Source organism: Bombina bombina, chromosome 1 (genome assembly GCF_027579735.1).
Source record: "Bombina bombina isolate aBomBom1 chromosome 1, aBomBom1.pri, whole genome shotgun sequence".
NCBI lineage: Eukaryota > Metazoa > Chordata > Amphibia > Anura > Bombinatoridae > Bombina > Bombina bombina.
Genome location: NC_069499.1, coordinates 146,646,005 through 146,665,595, shown reverse-complemented (window position 1 = coordinate 146,665,595; position 19,591 = coordinate 146,646,005). Strand labels below are relative to the sequence as shown.

Sequence of the window (19,591 nt, the reverse complement as noted above, 5' to 3'; positions counted from 1 at the left end):
TCAATATTCTTTGCCATTTCGCTGTTATGAAAATATTCAGCCTACTAATTCTTCATCTTTTGATGTTTAAAGGGATATTAACCTCAATGTAGTCCCCATTAAATTGCATAACTTTCATTAATTATTCCCCCCCCCCCCAATAAAAAAAAATATTTAAAATGCTCTAACAGACGCTGAAGTATATTCTTTGAGGTTCAGACCTCTGCACATCCTACATGCTGAACAGTGATTACTTGATCAGTGCATGAGCTAACAAATATCTATCCCTAATAGGTCAAAGGACAGGAGATAAGATAAACAGTACCCAAGACTTTAAAACACTGCAAATATTGCTATTAAATTGACTGTTTTAAATTCTTCAAAACATTTATATCTCTGAAGATATTTGTGATGCAGTGATGGATTTCTGATGCATGTATAAAAATGTCATTATATGACTGCTCATACACATATACACTTTGTTGTGAATAGTAACAATATGAACACGTTTTTATTTCAATCATGTTCTTATCCATGTGTTATTTTGTGCTTAACATCTCTTATAATGCCCCATATGTAGAAAGTCACAACTAAGCAGCTATTAGGAGACAAACCATGAGTTTCTAGGCAAGTCACTACAATGAATGACAATGGTAAGGGTGCGCTAAAAAAAAGTAGCTAAGAGAGGTTAAAAAGCAATGAAATAAGTGTAAATGTAAATACTGGAACAGTTTAATAGACATAAAAAACATAAAATTAAAGAAAAAACAAGTGAAATAACCATTGGTCATGATAAAATGCTCAGACAAAAGGGGGTAATATACAAAAAAAAATAGAAAAATATTCCTCCTATTTTATCTTAAAAGTTGCGATGGAGTTCAAAAATCGATTTGTCCAAAACAACCAATGGTTGTACTTAAAAAGTCCCGATATGCTTTTAATGAAGACAGAGGTATGGGATTTAGATATGTATTTCAGTCTACGTGCCAATAATAGATGTTTGTTTGTTAGTCACCAGTCACCACTCACCCAGCACCACTCACACAGACCACACAGCAACAAGCAGTCCTACAGGCTCTCTACAAACATACATTTAAAGATCCCTTTCTGCAAGCAAACATTTGAAGGTAAATCATCTATCTCCAATCAAGACAATGAGTGCATCTGTTGGGCTAATTTGGAATTGGTTTTTAACATTCCCCTCTCCCAGCTACACCTCCCCCCCCCCCCCCCCCCCCCCCCCACACACACACACACCTCTACCCTTTATCAACAGGAAGTCTTACCTTTAAAACTCTCTTTCTCACACAGACCTCACAGCAACAAGCAGTCCTACAGGCTCTCTACAAACATACATTTAAAGATGCATTTCTGCAAACAAACATTTGAAGGTAAATCATCTATCTCCAATCAAGACAATGAGTGCATTTTATTTTTATATCTGCTGGGCTAATTTGGAATTGGTTTTTAACATTCCCCTCTCCCAGCTACACCTTGACCGCCCCCCCCCCCACACACACACACACTTCTACCCTTTATCAACAGGAAGTCTTACCTTTAAAACTCTCTTTCTCACACAGACCTCACAGCAACAAGCAGTCCTACAGGCTCTCTACAAACATACATTTAAAGATCCATTTCTGCAAACAAACATTTGAAGACCTCACAGCAACAAGCAGTCCTACAGGCTCTCTGCACGCACTTGCCCACCAAGCCTCCCTCCACCTCCCACCCTGGTGTTTACTTTAATATATAAACTCCTAACAGCAATTAGGTGCAGCTGTCACTAATGATCCAGGATAGAGACACTACTTCACACTCACAGCCTCTGAACTGACACTTTATTATATTCTGTTACACTTTTCCAACCCTCATTTACTCACCACACTTTTCACTCACTCTCAGTTTACACTGCCTTACATCAAACATATTTCCCTTCTCCCTCACCATTTGTGTCCATTCCCTCTCCTTTAGATTGTAAGCTTGAGAGCCTCTCTACCTGTAGGCCACTTTGTATTTAAAGTTAACTACTACTGATTGTGCTCAAGGGCAGGGCATTCTTATCCTTTTGTATAACTCAATTATTGCACCTACAACTGTAATGTACCCCAATATTGTACTTGTTTGTTTGTGTGTTTAATGCATCCCTGTAATGTTCCATTATTTCTTGTATAGCGCTACGTAATCTGCTGGCGCTTTATAAATACCTGATAATAATAAAATAATAATAAATGCAGAAGCTGTTATCAATCCGGTCTCACCAAGTTATTATCCGCGAACAAAACACACAACGTCTCGACCCTCCGTAGAGCCCTTGTTTCATGCAGTTTTTAGCGTTGTAGTGTGTACCCTGTATCCCGCTCACTGAGTTCTGGGTCACGTGGTGAGTTATTCAGCCAATCTGTAAGGTGGATTATCGGGTTTCGATGAGTGTAGAGTGTTTCCTTTTGAAACAAAGCTTGCTTTGATACAAGGATATAAATTTCAATTACTCCTGTTGACATACAGTAACAAACTCTTTGGCACTTACTTGCAAACGAAAAACCTCTTGAGGAATTCCGATAACTGATACAGAGCGCTCTGTTTAGTTGAACTCTTACTGATTCATCTACGCGTTTCAGCTGATCACAGTCTTTCTCAAGGTCTCTCATCTCCTTAAAGGTGATTGAGCTGCGTCCCCTGCCTGCTCACTGCAATTACAGGTGGACAGGTTTCCTAGTTGGGCACTAAGTCCATCTATGCTTTGTTAAATGGTTTAACTTGTATTTGCTTCGTATTGCACATATTTCAATCAGTATAATAAGAGTGTATTGTATTGTATTGTATTGAGATAAATCTTCCATCATACATTTGGTGCAATAAAACAGTGAGATCTTCAGGGGTAAAAGCTGTGAGCCCTGTGAGAGAGCTTTAAGCAAATAGCAGAAAGTCCCCTATTCAGCCCCCTCAGCAAGGGTGTAAGAAAACAGTGTTCTTTGAATTGTATGCTTTTTAGTACAGTTTAACTTTGTATTTTGAAATTAAATTGTACATTAAATACAGTTTTACTGTATATAATAAAAAATATTCATTATTTAAACTTTAAATAAGTATTTTACTGTATTTAAATTCAAGTTTTGCAGCATAGTTTTAAATGGACAGTCTAGTCAAAATTAAACTTTCATGATTCAGATAGGGCATGCAATTTTAAACAGCTTTCCAATTCACTTTTATCATCAAAATTTGCTTTGTTCTCTTAGTATTTTTAGTTGAAAGCTAAACCTAGGTAGTCTCATATGCTCATTTCTAAGCTCTCAACATATTTGACAGTTTTTTCCACAGCTAGAGGGTGTTAGTTCATGCGTGCCATATTGATAACATTGTGCTCATGCCTTTGGAGTTACTTATGAGAGGGCACTGATTGGCTAAAATGCAAGTCTGTCAAAAGAACTGAAATAAGAGAGCAGTCTGCAGAGGCTTAAATACAAGGTAATCACAGAGGAAAAAGTAAATTAATATAACCGTGTTGGTTATGCAAAACTGGGGAATGGTTAATAAAGGGATTATGTCTCTTTTTAAACAATTCTGGAGTAGACTGTCCCTTTAATATGCATGGTAATTTATTTATTTATAAAATATTTTACAAGGAAGGATACATTGAGATTTCTCTCGTTTTCAAGTATGTAATGCGTATTATCATTATGATTATTAATGCATACTCTAATCACGAATTTCACAACATTTTTGAACTGCTTCTTTTACTGAGTTCTGTATTGCAATGTATGTGCCTATCCTTTACAGAAATATTATAAATAATTGGAATGCCCTCTCAACTTGTATGAATATATATCCATAATGATGACATTTTGTCTCTAGTAATCCATTTTGTGTAATCAAACCATTTTAAGATGAGTTTATTATAGTTCATTATAAGGTAGTTATTATGCTGTGAGAAAAAATATGCTGATGTTTTAAGCTGAACACTTTATCTCAATAATTTGTCAGATGGCCTTGCTATGTCTTGGGTGATGCGCCCAGGTATACTTTTATCTAACACTCCTCGCTCATTAAAAATACTCCTTTTTAGTCCTTATTTTTACTATGAAGTTATTTGTTCCAATCATACTGTGTAAGATGATTTGATTGATACATCATTGTTTAACCCCATATACTTTAACCATTGTCTATAAAAGTCTGTGATGCCTTATAATAAACAGAACAGTGATTAGACTTTACTTGCTGTCTGTCTGATTGTTTTTCCAGAGATATCTCATCAAGTAACCCATTGAGTTCCAGGTGAAGGTGTAGAATACTGCTAATTGTCAAGTGATACCCCCGGTCATAAGATAACGCCTAACAATTCTGGTGTCAGAGCATGGGATTCACACAGGGGTAAGTAGATAAGTGTTTTTAATCTGCTTTTTCCTCTGTTAATCTGAACCCAAAGTCTGGATGGCGTTAGTGATATATAAAGGGTTAAAGTTCCTTTATAAAGGGTTAAACTCCCCATGACAGGTGTCCTGCCGTTAAGCGTGAGGTTTGTGTAGGCTTGAGTCCTAGCGCAAGTTATAGCTTGAGTTAAAGTCTCACCTTATTTGTTTGCAAGTTAGAGTCTTGCGATAACAGAAGTTAAAGTCTTTTGTTTTAAGGGTTTTAAAGGGTTAAATTTCCTTATATAAGCATATAGTATAGTTTAGTTTAAATATCACTGGAGCTGAATGGTCACTTGATGATTGTTGCTTAATTGCTTATTTCATTGCTAATCGTATTGTGTTGTGAATGCGGGGTCTGTTCATCGGGCTTAATGATACGTGTTGTTGCTGTTTGTTGCATTCTGTGCTCATGGAGAAAAGTTCCTGACTCCCTACATAATGTTGTAATGTGACATGACAGGATGTACAGTATCTTGAAAAATCACTTGGTATTTGAAAACCTTTTCTTTTTGTTTTATGATCTTTGCAGTAATGAAACGGAGATTCTGTGTAATGTATGCACAAGAAGTGTTTGTCTGATGCTTCACTGTGTTTAGTGTTATGTGTAAAAGGTTTACTCCCCACTAAGTATCTGAGGATTTATTATCATGTCTAAAAATAATTTGTTAGAATCCTAAATTGCTTGGAAAATGGCCATTCTTAGTATTTTCGGATACTCTTAGATACATTTTAAATTTGGTGGAGAGTTTATCTTGTTGTGTTACTAAAGTCTCTGATATGTTTGAAATATATGTTTTCCTTAAAGAGATAGAATGTTAATAAAATGTGTTTCCTGTGTCACTAAAAGTTTGATGTATGTTAAAATTGCTTAAGCATAAATGTTCGAAGTGAATTTACAGTATGCAAGTTGATATAAGTGTGTGTGTGTGTATCGCTGCAAAAGCTGGCCTTGGTGCTTTTTTTTTTATCTGTGTTTTTTGACTGGTAATTAACCAGGCTAGAAATTGTGACAAACTTAATTCTTTAACGGTGGGTTTGCACTGTGCATACAAGCAGAAACCATAGAGCAGTGACAGTGCCATTATTATCTGACCTTTCCCAGATTATAGTACTTGGGTGTTTGTATGTTCCTTTGTCTATTCATGGTTAGGGATTTTATTTGTAAATATGCAACTAGAGTTTATTGATCTTCTAAAGTAATTGCATTATTATCATGATCTTGTAGTATTGTGCATGATAGAATTGGCAAAACCAGGGCATGAAAGGTTATTATAGGATTTTAATTATTTGTAGTTATTTTGCTACAATTTAGTATTTTTCAGTGCTGTGTTTCAGTGAGTGTATATGTGCTTCAGGTTGATTTTTTTGTTAAAAGTTTGTGAAGGCTATTAATGTTTTTGTTTTGAGTAGTGGACAGCTGTTTTTTAAATTAATTCTTAAAGAATGTTTTTTTATGTTTTTAATATATTGAGGTTTTGTTTTGTTTTTTGCCTGATTTTAAGGATACTACTTTTTTTAGGAGTGCATGGATTGTCTTTTAGTTTGTGGTCATATTGTGTTTGTGTGACACATAGGGTGTTTCACGCAAACAAAGGGGGGAGTATTGATGATGAGTATCTTTATGCATTGATGAGTATCTTTAGGTATTTATGAATATCTTTATTTATTGGATTTGGGTGAGTGTTTTTTAGTAAGAAAATTAACCTAAAATATTTAGACAAGTTGTTAACACAATATTTGTGTTTGCAGGTTGAGATCATGGAGCTGTACACATAAAAAAAAAACACTAAGGCCTAGATTTAGAGTTCGGCGGTAAAAGGGCTGTTAACTCCACGCGTGTTTTATGTCTAACGCACGGCATTGTTTGACTCCGGTATTTAGAGTTAAAATAAGACCATCTAACGATGCTCCTAACGCGTGTATGTCACACGCGTAATACTGGCCGCGTAAGACAGTCTCCCATAGAGATCAATGGGAAAGCAAAAAAATAGCTTTTTTCACCTAACACTCGATCTCGCGAGAATACGCACAGCTCAGTCATATGACGCATACCACATCATGCACAACAATAACACGCCGCAAATGTCACAACAACAATCAATCAACAAATCACACAAGCATTACACATTCACAAGCGGGGGATGTTTTAATAAAATTTTTATACGGGGAATACGCATATACTTTAAGATGCGGAAAATCGCTAAATAACAACAAGGATTAAAAATGATATACATACACTAGAAAAAAGATCGTATTCAATATCACTATATATTAGGACAAACATACATATACAACACTTCACTAATAACACACCATCGCAAATTCACATTTAAAATGAATACTATTGGACAATGTTAGAGAAAACGACCACTATGACATCATCGCATTCTGCACATTCCACAAATACCAACTCAAAATGAGCATGCGCAAATTCACACACCTAATACACATTGCAATAATATTAATTGCTAATAAAGCACACCTGAACACTATTTACAACGCAAATAGGTACATCATTAAACATTTACACAGGGTATATAAGCACCACACAAGCATGGCTTCTTTGACTGTGTTGCTGTTGGGTCTTTGGAGATTGGAGGTTTAAGAATAGAGAGTTTGCGAATTTTTGAGAGTTAGTGTTAGCGTGAGAGAGTCAGTTGGTAGTGTTAGCGTGAGAGAGTGAGTGAGTTAGTGGTAGTTAGTGGGAGTGGGAGAGAGTCTGTTAGTGGGAGCGTGAGTGAGTTAGTGGGAGTTATTAGTGAGAGTTGTTAGTGTGAGCGTCAGTTAGTGGTAGTTAGTGAGCGTTAGTGGGAGTGTTTGTTAGTGAGAATTAGAAGTAGTGTGAGTTAGCGAGCGAGTGATTTTTCTGTACACTTAACACATTTACACGCAAACACATTCAATACATACATACACTTATCAATAACACTACATACACTCCATACCCCCTACCCCCTCATACTACACTCCATACCCCATTCCTTGTAGTCCCATTCCCTTTCATCCCATTTACTCTTATCCCATACCCCATACCCATCCCATACCCATCCCCTAGTTACATTTAGTTTACATATCCTCCTTTTAGTCTTATTCTTTTCGTTTATTTAAAGACTCCTTACCCTCTTTGTTTTTTACATCCCTCTCACACTTTAAGCACCTTTTTTGTCTTTTTAGTTCTTTATTTTGACCCCCTTTAATTTCATCACACTCACTTTTTTTTTGATTATTTGGGGTTTAGTTTAGGGAAGAGATGGAGGCCAGGCAGGGGACAGGTAGAGGGGGGAGTAGAGGGAGGGGGAGAGGAACAGGGCAGGAAGGGGGGCAGGAAGCGGGGGTGGAAGCGGTGGGTGGACCCAGCCACTTGGTTCAAGATGACCAAGTGGCTGGGCCCAGTGGCGGTCAGAGTAGGGCTTCACAGTCCGGGAAACAGAGGGCATCATCACAGGGGAAGGCCAAGGCGACCAGGGAGGCGAGGTTTTCGATGGAGGAGAAGGAGGCCCTCGTAGAGGCCTATATGGCCAGGCATAGGATGCTGCAGCACCAAAAGACCACCCCGACTGACAGGAGGAGGCTCTGGAACGAGATTAGGAATGCAGTCAATGCAGTGGGTGGCCGGAACCGCGATATGTATTCTATCAAACATCGGTACCGGGACTGTAAACTTGAACTGAAAAAAAAGTTAAGCCTGGAGGCCCGACATGCCGCAGGGACCGGTGGCGGCCCTGCCATTGAAATGGACTACTGCCGATGGGAGGAAATGTTGCGTCCCAGCATCTCCGAGGTGGAAGTAGTCGGTATCGGAGGAATCGATACCGGGAACCTGCCACTCTCATCTGACGGTAAGCTTATTGAACAATAATTTCACATACAAATGTATTTCAAGGGACACTATACGCAAACATTTACTTTCATGATTGAGGTAGCGAATACAATTTGTCAAAACATTCAAATGTACTTATATTACCTCATTTGATTCATTCTTGAGATATATTTTAATGAAGAAATAGCCATGCACACGGTGAAACAATCACAGGAGGCAGCTATATTCAGCTAACAATCAGCATCTTATAAGCATATTTAGATATGCTTTTCAGCAAAGAATATCCAGAGAATGAAGCGAATTAGATAAGAAAAGTACATTCGAAAGTTGATACAAAATGTATGCTTCTAAATCATGAAAGATAAAACATTGGGTTTCATGTGTTAAGTATCCGATTAATGCTATAACGTTGTTTACACGCATTCAATTACTTTGCGGTTACATCAGTATCTAGGCTATAGGTTAGGTGTGCATTTAAACAGACTGAAAAAAAACGCAAAAACATTCACATTGACCAGATATCACAAACACGGTTTATGAAAAAGATGAAATCGTATTGATTGTTTGTTAGATTTCAAAGTGGATTAATGATTCTGCATTTGTAATTGTATCGTAAGCTAAGTCATTTAAACCTTTATTTGCAAATATGCTAATATATACTTTTTTTTTTTTTCTTTTTTTTTTTTATATACAGAGTCTGGGGACGAGGCAGCACAGCCTCCTGCATCTCCCCGGGATGAGAGTGGTGGTGAGGAATTTCCACTTCGGAGGGAAGAGGCCCCCCGTGACGAACAGCGCACGGGAGATGATCAAGAGGCCCCGGAAGCACAGGAGGAACCCGCGGAACCCGAGGTCCCTCAAAGACCCGCACTCCGCCGTGCACGGGCACCCCGCCGTGCACGGGTTCAACATGCACAACAAGAGGAGATAGCGGAGGTGCGGGTTCTACTGGAGTACATAGACCAGATGCGTAACTCCCGGATAGAAAATATAGAAGGACGACACAGAATACTTGATGGCCAAAATCAGATTATTCAAGGCCAAAATGAAATCATAAACATACTGAATAGAATAGAAGAAGGCCAAACAAGAATATTTAATCTTCATCAACAAATGTTTACTTTTTTCCGGGAGGCGCATGCTGGTCTACCTCCTGTTGCTGTGCCTCTTGTTGCTGGGCCTCTTGCTGCTGGGCCATCTCCTCCTGCCGGCCCATCTCATCCTCCTCAGCCATCTACTCCTCCTACTCAGCCATCTACTCCTCCTCCTCCTCAGCCATCTACTCATCCTCCTCCTCAGCCATCTTCTCCTCCTCATCCATCTTCTCCTCCCCAGCCATCTACTCCTCACCTTGGTCGTCCCAGTACTCTTCCTTCCACTCCTCCCACAACAGCTCCAAGGAGGACTCTTCGGAGTCGGCAGTTGCCTCTCCCAGAGCCTCAGCCCCGTGGGAAGAGGGGAAGGAAGAGGAAGTAAGTATTTTTTTCATCTTCACTGCTTTTTTTAATTTAATGTGTAATGGATAGGTATGTGATGATGTGGTTTTCATACACTTGTGGACCACACTCTGTATATAATCGACTTCTATGGGGCCGGGTCCATGGAGGCAGATTGTTTGCAGAGTGTGGGTTATAAGTGTGTGAAAACCACATCATCACATACCTATCCTTGTTCATGATATTGATTGGTTTCTGTGATGTGATGTCCAAACTGTTTCCCTAATCGCAAACAAAATTACCATTACAATTATCCATGATGGCATATTACTGTTTGAATGCCAATAACACAGCTTAAAGGGACAGTCAGGAAATTATTGATTACAAAGAAAACACTGTATTACGCATTATCAAGTTTGAAACAACAAAACATGGAGAAATACGTGTGACTTATGTGCTTACCCTTGTATCTATGACTATGAAAAATGACCACTTATTTGTTGTTCTGACATAACAACATTTTAGATATCAATGATCAATACATGGTCAATAATATGCTGTATGAGCCCAAGGTTTTACATATACAAATGCTATCAAAATGCCCTCTAGTGCTCAAATTGTATAATGATTACAAGCACTCTTCAAGATGGAAGAAATGAGCACACCAACCTCATAAGTTTAGATAGCAAATTTAAATAAACCCAGACAAATGTTCAATTGTTGAGAAACATTTGATATCCTTGATATTACAGAATTGACTTTTAGAATAATGACAAACATTATATATTTTCTAAACTGTCCCTTTAACAACATTACATATGCTAACACATATTTTAAACTTGTTGGTATATCTACATGTACTTTGTCAAATTAAAAAAATTGAAATCACATTTATATTGACGTGTTAAATAAAGTATTTTCTTTAAGAGACATTATTGTGTTAATATTTTATTGTAAAGACATTTTTATTTAACAATGAATATGGTTTAAAGTCCTTTTAGGAGGGGGGGGGGGGAGAAAATATGCTAACAATAATATATTTGAAGATTAAACTATGTGGATCTCATACATGATACAAAAAACAACATTTGCATTCAAGGGACAGTATCCTATATTTTTAACATAACTGTATGTAATAGACACTACTACAAACAACAAGATTAACATATACTGATATCAATCTTAAAAAGCTTCAAACAATTGAAAATAAAATAGGGTTAGCTATATTGAAAATATAGACGAAACCCCCATTACAACCGTAAAACAACACAATACACCATCATTAACATATGAAAAGACCCTTTACACAAACTGGAGAAAGCTGGAGAATGTACTCACATGAAACTCAGAGGCTTTGCGAGGAGTAAGAAAATTACTTACATTTTCTTAGAACAGAAGAAAAAATAAACGTATTGGTTAAACAATGGACTATCTAACTAGAGACAAAATCCAAGCTTTTGATTTATAATGTGAGTGTCTAATGAACCTTTAATAAAATATACAACGAAATTACATTTAGAAGAAGTCGGCATCATATATTTAGCATATGATAAAGATAAATGCATATTGATTAATTTATTCAAACACAATAGCGCTTATTTATTAATTAGATATATTCAACATTAAACACAACATTAATTTTTTAAGAAAAAGGAACATATTGTTGACAAACATATTAAACATGGACTGTAGAGATTTGCACTTGCCTAGAAATATCCTATGCATGAAAACATTTTTCTTTAGTTCGTTGATTCAACCAGACATACAGCAAAAGAGAATGTGGTGGTCTTTATCAGCTACGGGTCAACAATGTAACATGATGCAAATAATACATATTCGCAAGCTTTTTAAAATTGGATGCAGTCACAAACGTTTTTAACGTGCACAAATATTGCGGGACTACGTAATCCAATCAGACGTTTTTTTAACTTTACATGTGCCGTCTTAACATCGCGCTTCCTTGATCACGTAAGAACGCCATCCAATGAAAGGCACATTATTGATCACGTAAGAACGCCCAAAATAAAAGGCGCATCCTTGATCGCGTCAAAACGCAATCCAATAAAAGGCATATTCCTGATCACGTAAGAACGTCAGTCAATACAAGGAATCATTGGACAGCCTGGCAGGTGACGTCTTAAGCAACATGGCGCATCCGAGATCGCTGAAAAACCGCTGACAATACAAGGACTCAGTGACAGCTTGGCATATCACTAAGAAACGTATTTATATTTTAGGAACTAGTATGTGTGTAGATTGCTATCTAGGAATGACAACAAATCCTGATTCATCTTTTCGGACTTGACTGTACCTTGAACTATTGCTATGGTGTATATCTTTAACATTTAAAAGATACACATGAGAAATACATATGCCATTGATGTTTTAAGATATGTTTGGATTGTTGTTGAATAACAATAGTTATACATGTATTGATTAAACGTGTCATTTATTCAGGTTTAATTATTGTCAGCCTACCTATAGCCATATATGGGAGGAGATGTATTTTGTTAACATATTAGTTAACTAATATTCATCATCTAAATTATTTGCATTACACACAGAGATTTATTTGGTTACACCTTTACACTAATATAGATTTGAAAATGAAATACAGGTGCTGTCAACATTACAATAAGATTGTTTATTAATAAAATTATATGTCTTTGTTCTTGTAAAAAGGACAAAAACGCTTTACAAATGGAAAAACATTCATTAACAATTGTGATCAACATCACTTAAAGGGACATTATTTTGTTTTTAAAAAGAGCATACACATAGTCAATACTATTTCAATAAAATGAAGACTTTACAGGGATTATATCATTTTATCAATACTCAGATCATTTGGTAAAGGTGCATCAATTCATGCAGACTTTCTAAATACACACATGGATCTGAACATTTAAATATACATATATACACAAATACCAATCTATATATACATATATAAAGAAATTACTCTGCTAATCATAATCAGGCAATGATAGAGCTAAGAGAAAATAATATAAAGACAAATAATAAGATTACATTGGAGATGTTAATCTTAAAGTCATTTACTATTGTCTTACATATATGATTTCAGTATAACAAATATATTTGGTAGGTCCCTTTAAGGATCAACAACATAAACTAGAGCTTTCAAAAAATAACAGGAAGAATGAGGACAATTATTTGTGAAATAAAATGTATTTTATTAGTATGTAAGAAAACATACACAACATTTATAAATAATCTTGTAAAAATAAGGAATCTATGAGCCATATGACAAGGTAACACAGTGCATCACAGTCCATGAAGAGAGTTGCCAAGGGCCAGCATAGACCCATTGGAGACACATGACAAGGTAACACAGTGCATCACAGTCCATGAAGAGAGTTGCCAAGGGCCAGCATAGCCCCATTGGAGACACATGGCAAGGTAACACAGTGCATCACAGTCCATGAAGAGAGTTGCCAAGGGCCAGCATAGCCCCATTGGAGACACATGACAAGGTAACACAGTGCATCACAGTCCATGAAGAGAGTTGCCAAGGGCCAGCATAGCCCCATTGGAGACACATGACAAGGTAACACAGTGCATCACAGTCCATGAAGAGAGTTGCCAAGGGCCAGCATAGCCCCATTGGAGACACATGACAAGGTAACACAGTGCATCACAGTCCATGAAGAGAGTTGCCAAGGGCCAGCATAGCCCCATTGGAGACACATGGCAAGGTAACACAGTGCATCACAGTCCATGAAGAGAGTTGCCAAGGGCCAGCATAGCCCCATTGGAGACACATGACAAGGTAACACAGTGCATCACAGTCCATGAAGAGAGTTGCCAAGGGCCAGCATAGCCCCATTGGAGACACATGACAAGGTAACACAGTGCATCACAGTCCATGAAGAGAGTTGCCAAGGGCCAGCATAGCCCCATTGGAGACACATGGCAAGGTAACACAGTGCATCACAGTCCATGAAGAGAGTTGCCAAGGGCCAGCATAGCCCCATTGGAGACACATGACAAGGTAACACAGTGCATCACAGTCCATGAAGAGAGTTGCCAAGGGCCAGCATAGCCCCATTGGAGACACATGGCAAGGTAACACAGTGCATCACAGTCCATGAAGAGAGTTGCCAAGGGCCAGCATAGCCCCATTGGAGACACATGACAAGGTAACACAGTGCATCACAGTCCATGAAGAGAGTTGCCAAGGGCCAGCATAGCCCCATTGGAGACATATGACAAGGTAAAAGAGTGCAACAGGCACAACAATAAACAGAAAAAAAGGCCAAATGGCAACACTAACAATAAAAATTCAACATGTGGACGGAGGATTCTTATCTGCCACCATGGAGCATATCCAGATCCTCCACTTACTGGTCATCCTCTTCATTGTCCTGTGCATGTCCAGCTCCAGATTCAGGCCTTGAACGTAATTGCATAATTTCACGCAGAGTCAAGTCCTGAACCCGGAGCTGGGCCTGCATGGTGTCGTTCATCCCTCTCAGGACAGCTGCGTTCCTCAACACGGCCTGCTCTACTCTTGCTATCCCTTCTAGCATGAGCCATGCTGAGTCACAGCCTAAAATAAAATAAAATTAAAGATTAAGGATAATTACACAACAGACTAAAAATTTTAATACATACATTGTCATCATAAAGACAAATAATTATTTACATTAATTAGTTTACATTTATTCTTTACACATGAATTAGGTTATTCAGACAGACAGAAATCATTAAAGGGACATGTTACTCAAACATGTTGTCCCCTTTAATTGGTTTTAGATGATCCACTTATACAGCTTGAGTGTATCAAATCTTGTTAAAGGATTTACATTGTACTTACATCAGAAATTTAAAAATTTAATTTAGACTGTGGTAGGCACACCTATCCTTAAACATTTTTGCATTGAGGACAAGCTGTGTAAACATAGCAACCAGAAGAAATTACATTCCCACTGGGTTAGACAAGAGATAATGTATCCACATTTGTACATAAAATTTTGGATCCAAGTAGTGGTGATTGGTATATGTAGTGATATCCAATTAAAGGGACACTGAACCTAAATATTTAATGGACTCATTCAGATAGAGCATGACATGACAAATCTTTATAAATTACACATATTCATTATATGTTTTAATTCTCAAGCTATATTTTGAAAGCAAGAATGTTGCTTTTTATGGAAGCAAATATTTGTTTATCAACTTTGTTTGTGCATGCTGGTTGATGGATACATTCATCCAACAATAAAGAAATGATGGCCAGATTTATTTTATTGTTTAAACTAATTATAGTAATTACTTTTTTTACAAAAATATATCAAGAGAATGACGAATAATTAATAAGAGTATGAAATTATAAATTTGATTAACATTGCATGCTGGATTTGATTCACAATTTAACTTCACTGTACCTTTAAGTATCTTATAAAGTGTATTTAGAATGATACTTACAGCTGTGCCTGGGAAGGACAATCTGACACCCAGGACAATGAAGGTTGAGACAGGGGGGAGGGATGGGATTGGCTTGGGGAGGGATGTGAATGGCTTGGGGAGGGGTGAGCTGCCGCTCCGGGGTAGGCCGTACAGCTGGGGAGTGGGGAGTTTGGGTCTGGGCAGCTGTACGGGCCAGAATACGGGGAGAGCGGCGAAGGGGGGTGTATGGGCGTTTTTTGGGAGGGACAGGATATGAAATATGGGAAGGGCTGGCAGTGGTCTGGGCATGGTCATGAGTTTGGTCATGGGAAGGGCTCTGGGTCTGTGCAGGGGTGTGGCCATGGTCATGGGTGTGTGCATGGGGAGGGGTCTGTGACTGGGCAGGGGCGGAAACCAGATGACCAGAAGTGGTGGATCCATCTGAAAATGTAAAGAAAATATATTAACATCTCATACATCCTGACATCAAATCAACGCATTTCAAATTGATTATGTTTTCAATATACTTCGAAGTGTGTTTGAATTTTTAAACAATTCTGAAATGAGGATATGGTATGTATATAGGCACTCAGATGAATATCAATGACTGTCTGTACAATTTGAACCTTATTATTGTTTTTTGGCATGGAATATGCATGTGACATAATGATGGCATGAATTAGAAATATTTCAAAATAAATATACAAGCAGAATTTCATGCTGCCTGATATAGAAAGGGGGCAGTAGTGTATTTGAACAGACAAATAATATTCCTTTTTAAAGGGCAAAAGCTGTAGACTTTTAAGGTCTTCAATAAAATGATTTCCAAAAAAAAAACATGTTGGAAACATGATAGATATATTTCACATACCATCAGACTCCAAGGCAGCCTCTTCCTCCTCCGTCCCACATGTGACAGCAATCTCTGTAAAACATAACATGTTGTGTACACGTTAAGATCAGATATTATAACATATGTTACTGTTGCTCAAATACGCACATCAATGTTGCATTAAAGATATACACACACAAAGTTATGATTTACATCATTTTGATGGAGCATACAAATGACAATAGATTTGTTATTGTCAATGAATATTAATTTTAATGTATTGTTTGTATTAATGTTAAATTCATAAAAGCATAGTACATAGAACATTTAAGATTTCTCATGTGTGTATAACTTGATGACTGTTGTCAAAAAATCTAATGGAAACAAACATATGTTATACATCTTATGAATAACAAATGTGTAGACTAATAAAGTAGAAATTATTAATCGTTCAATATGAAAAATAAATTAATATATAATCAGAAGATAAATATTTTGAATTTTTATAATGTTATGCTTCACCAGAATCATGATCATAATATTGATTAGCAATACACCTTCAATTACATATAAATGAGTCAATGGACTTACCAGGAGACCGCAAAGGCGTCTCTATGTCACTGCTGGATTCCTGTGGGCTCACCACACCAACTCTCTCTATGAATGATATAGATATATATTATTAAACACATTTTGGATATCACTAAATCACATCTGTCTAGAATTTTAACATTAATCAACTTTAAAATGTGAAGAATAGAGCAGTCATTACACAAGAAAATGCTTGATTGAATCAAGGGGATTCTGTAAAAATATCTGTATTGAACATATGTTTAATGTCAGACTACATTAGACATCAAAGTCATCTCAGATGCTGCTATTGCATATCTAAATATACCCAATGATCAATGTTCTTAACCCTTTAAGGACACGCCTTTCACTTTGCTCAATTGTTTTATGACGGAATAATTCCGTCATATGTCCTTAAGAAGTTACAAGAATACACACAAACCACATATTGAGTAGCATCTGTTGACAAATCTAAACAAACACATGTGTCACATCGAGCCATTTTTGCAATGTACAGTAATCTTGTTTAGGACACAACACATATTTATCACAATACAAAACAAAATTGATTATTACAAATATGTAATCATGGTGCTGTTAGAGTATGCAGATATCTATAAAGTAACTCCAACAGAGAATGTGATTTATATATCAATAGTTTTTAATAAAAAGAATGTAAAGATGAATGAATCTATTTTGTCTTAAAGGGACACTGACATGATTAATTTAAATAATTGATTTCTATGTTCAAACTGTAAAAAATGATTTAACATTGACTCCTATTATAATTAGAATGTTGCTCGATATTAATCTTAAAGGCAGATAAGGAATATTGGATTCAATAAATATTGTTTGTTGAAGGTATCCACCAATCATCAATAAAAACCCAGGTTGGTCAACCAAAATTTAGATGCACATCAACGTACTTTCTTTATTTTACAATACATTTAGCAATAGAATATGTCACATATGATGATAGTATTATATTTTTGTGTTTATTAATATTGCATACTGTATCTGAATGACAATATTAATAATTGTAGCTCAGTATCCCTTTAATGTAAAATTAAATTGATTCCACAATGTTGTTGTTAATGAATTATCTACTCCATATGTTGATGTCATGAATGGTATTGAGCATGCAATTAAAATGTAATATGTTATTTAAGGATATCCGAATAATTATTTAATTTTCATCTATTAAATAGACATTACATCTAAATATTGAACAATGTGTATTTAGTATGTAATGTTCAGTCCATGTTTCTAAGACAAATGTCAATTAAAAAGAGACATACCATACTGTGACAAGCCCTGGCTTGAGGATCCAGCAGCCACATCCATATCTGTAATATATTAAATGAGGATTGCATATCATTAATACTAATCATGCCATATTTAAAAAATTTACATTAATAACAAATCTATTGAAAAATATTAATCCTTTGGTAGTCCCATGAGTTAATAGTTTCCTCAATTAAATTAATTAAAAATATATCCTGGACTCTTATTTTCAATCAGTTGTGTTGTTTACTGTATCTTTAAGAATATCTGCTTGTTATTACATAATCATCAATTGATGGCCATATGTTATAATTGTTTTGTATTATTGTTTTTTTATTAGCTATAATATTGAAAATAAGAATACTGTATTCTTCACTAATCTAAGAATTCCCATTTAATTTTTAACAACATGTATAAAGCAATGCCACTTTCCGCAAACCCATGTTAACGTGGATGAGAAATGCCATTTTCGCGATCATTGCGCAATGATTCCAAGCGGAATTACGCATCCGTCATTTCACCAATATGTATAAAGCAATGCCACTTTCCGCAAACCCATGTTAACGTGGATGAGAAATGCCATTTTCGCGATCATTGCGCAATGATTCCAAGCGGAATTACGCATCCGTCATTTCACCAATATGTATAAAGCAATGCCACTTTCCGCAAACCCATGTTAACGTGGATGAGAAATTACATTTCCGCTCTGTGACGCATATTCTGTAGAGCGCAAGAAACATCATTCCTATTTCATGTGTCAATAATCTAAAATCAGATATCTAAACATCATATGTAGTGTATGTTGTGAGATCTGTATAGGTTTAGTATCTGACTATATGCACATTTTCTAAAAGTCTAATAAAATATTAACATATTATATGAAGTTGGATAATTACCTGGTTCAGATTCTCTATCATCTCCTCCCAGGCCACCGGACGGAGAAGCATCTGCCCTGTCCCCCGCGTCAGGACTTTCAGATCCCGCAGCTGGGAGGGAAGAAGAGGAGGCCGAGGATGGCGAGGATCTAAATCTTTTGGGGACCCGGAGATTGAGGAGCTCGCATAAAGTCACCTCATAAGGGAGTAGGTACAGTTTCCGCGGGGCCTCTCTTTTGCCACCTCTTTTACGGGCTTGTACCCAGTCCCTTATGAGGTTTACTTTTTTCGATAAACGCAACCTCATATCTCCGAATCTCCTCATGATCTGATCCTGGGTCCTCTGGACGTCACACACCAATCTAACCGCATTGGTGATAGACTCCCAGAGGGCCTTCTTAACGTGCGCATCTGTCAACCTCCTCTTGTTCCCAAACAGCTGGGGATAAAAGTCCTTGACGGCGTGGACCAGTGCAGCGCTCTCCTCCTTGGTGACCCTGGGAACTGACATGCCTGCTGGGTTGTCTTCTCAAATATATATATATATAAAAATATATCTAGTACGCCTGCAGGCATTAGAGAACTGACAAAGATGGCAACGTGTAATGGACTTTTATATGGTGAAGTAAACATGAGATGCACCATGGGACAAGTTATCTGTACATCTGATTGGATAAAAGTTTGAAATATTGTTAGAATGTGTGTGAGACCATCCTGACTCAAGTTGTGTTTGTGTGATGAACTCTGATTGGCCGTTCCTTAATGTTTCATATCTTAGTAACTTCCTTACACATACCTCATGGTGGTGCTGTAACTTCATTTTTCATGTATACTTATTTGTAACTCATGGGCCTGTCATGCGGATATGTGTGACGCAGATTTAATATCCATGATACGTTAAATATTAATGATTAAATACTCTTTAAAATCTAATACTGTCACATTATTAATGTTGTCGACATTTCTCGGTTTAA

At 36.9% G+C, this 19,591-nt stretch overlaps 1 long non-coding RNA gene across 1 annotated transcript in view; it reads left to right on the top strand.

Annotated features, from left to right (window-relative positions):
• Nucleotides 1–19,591, top strand: part of LOC128636512 (uncharacterized) — a 75,001-nt gene that overhangs the window by 28,995 nt on the left and 26,415 nt on the right. The window contains exon 2 of the long non-coding RNA XR_008398703.1: nt 4,222–4,350. This is a non-coding gene — a long non-coding RNA (uncharacterized LOC128636512). The remainder of the gene's footprint in view (nt 1–4,221; nt 4,351–19,591) is intronic.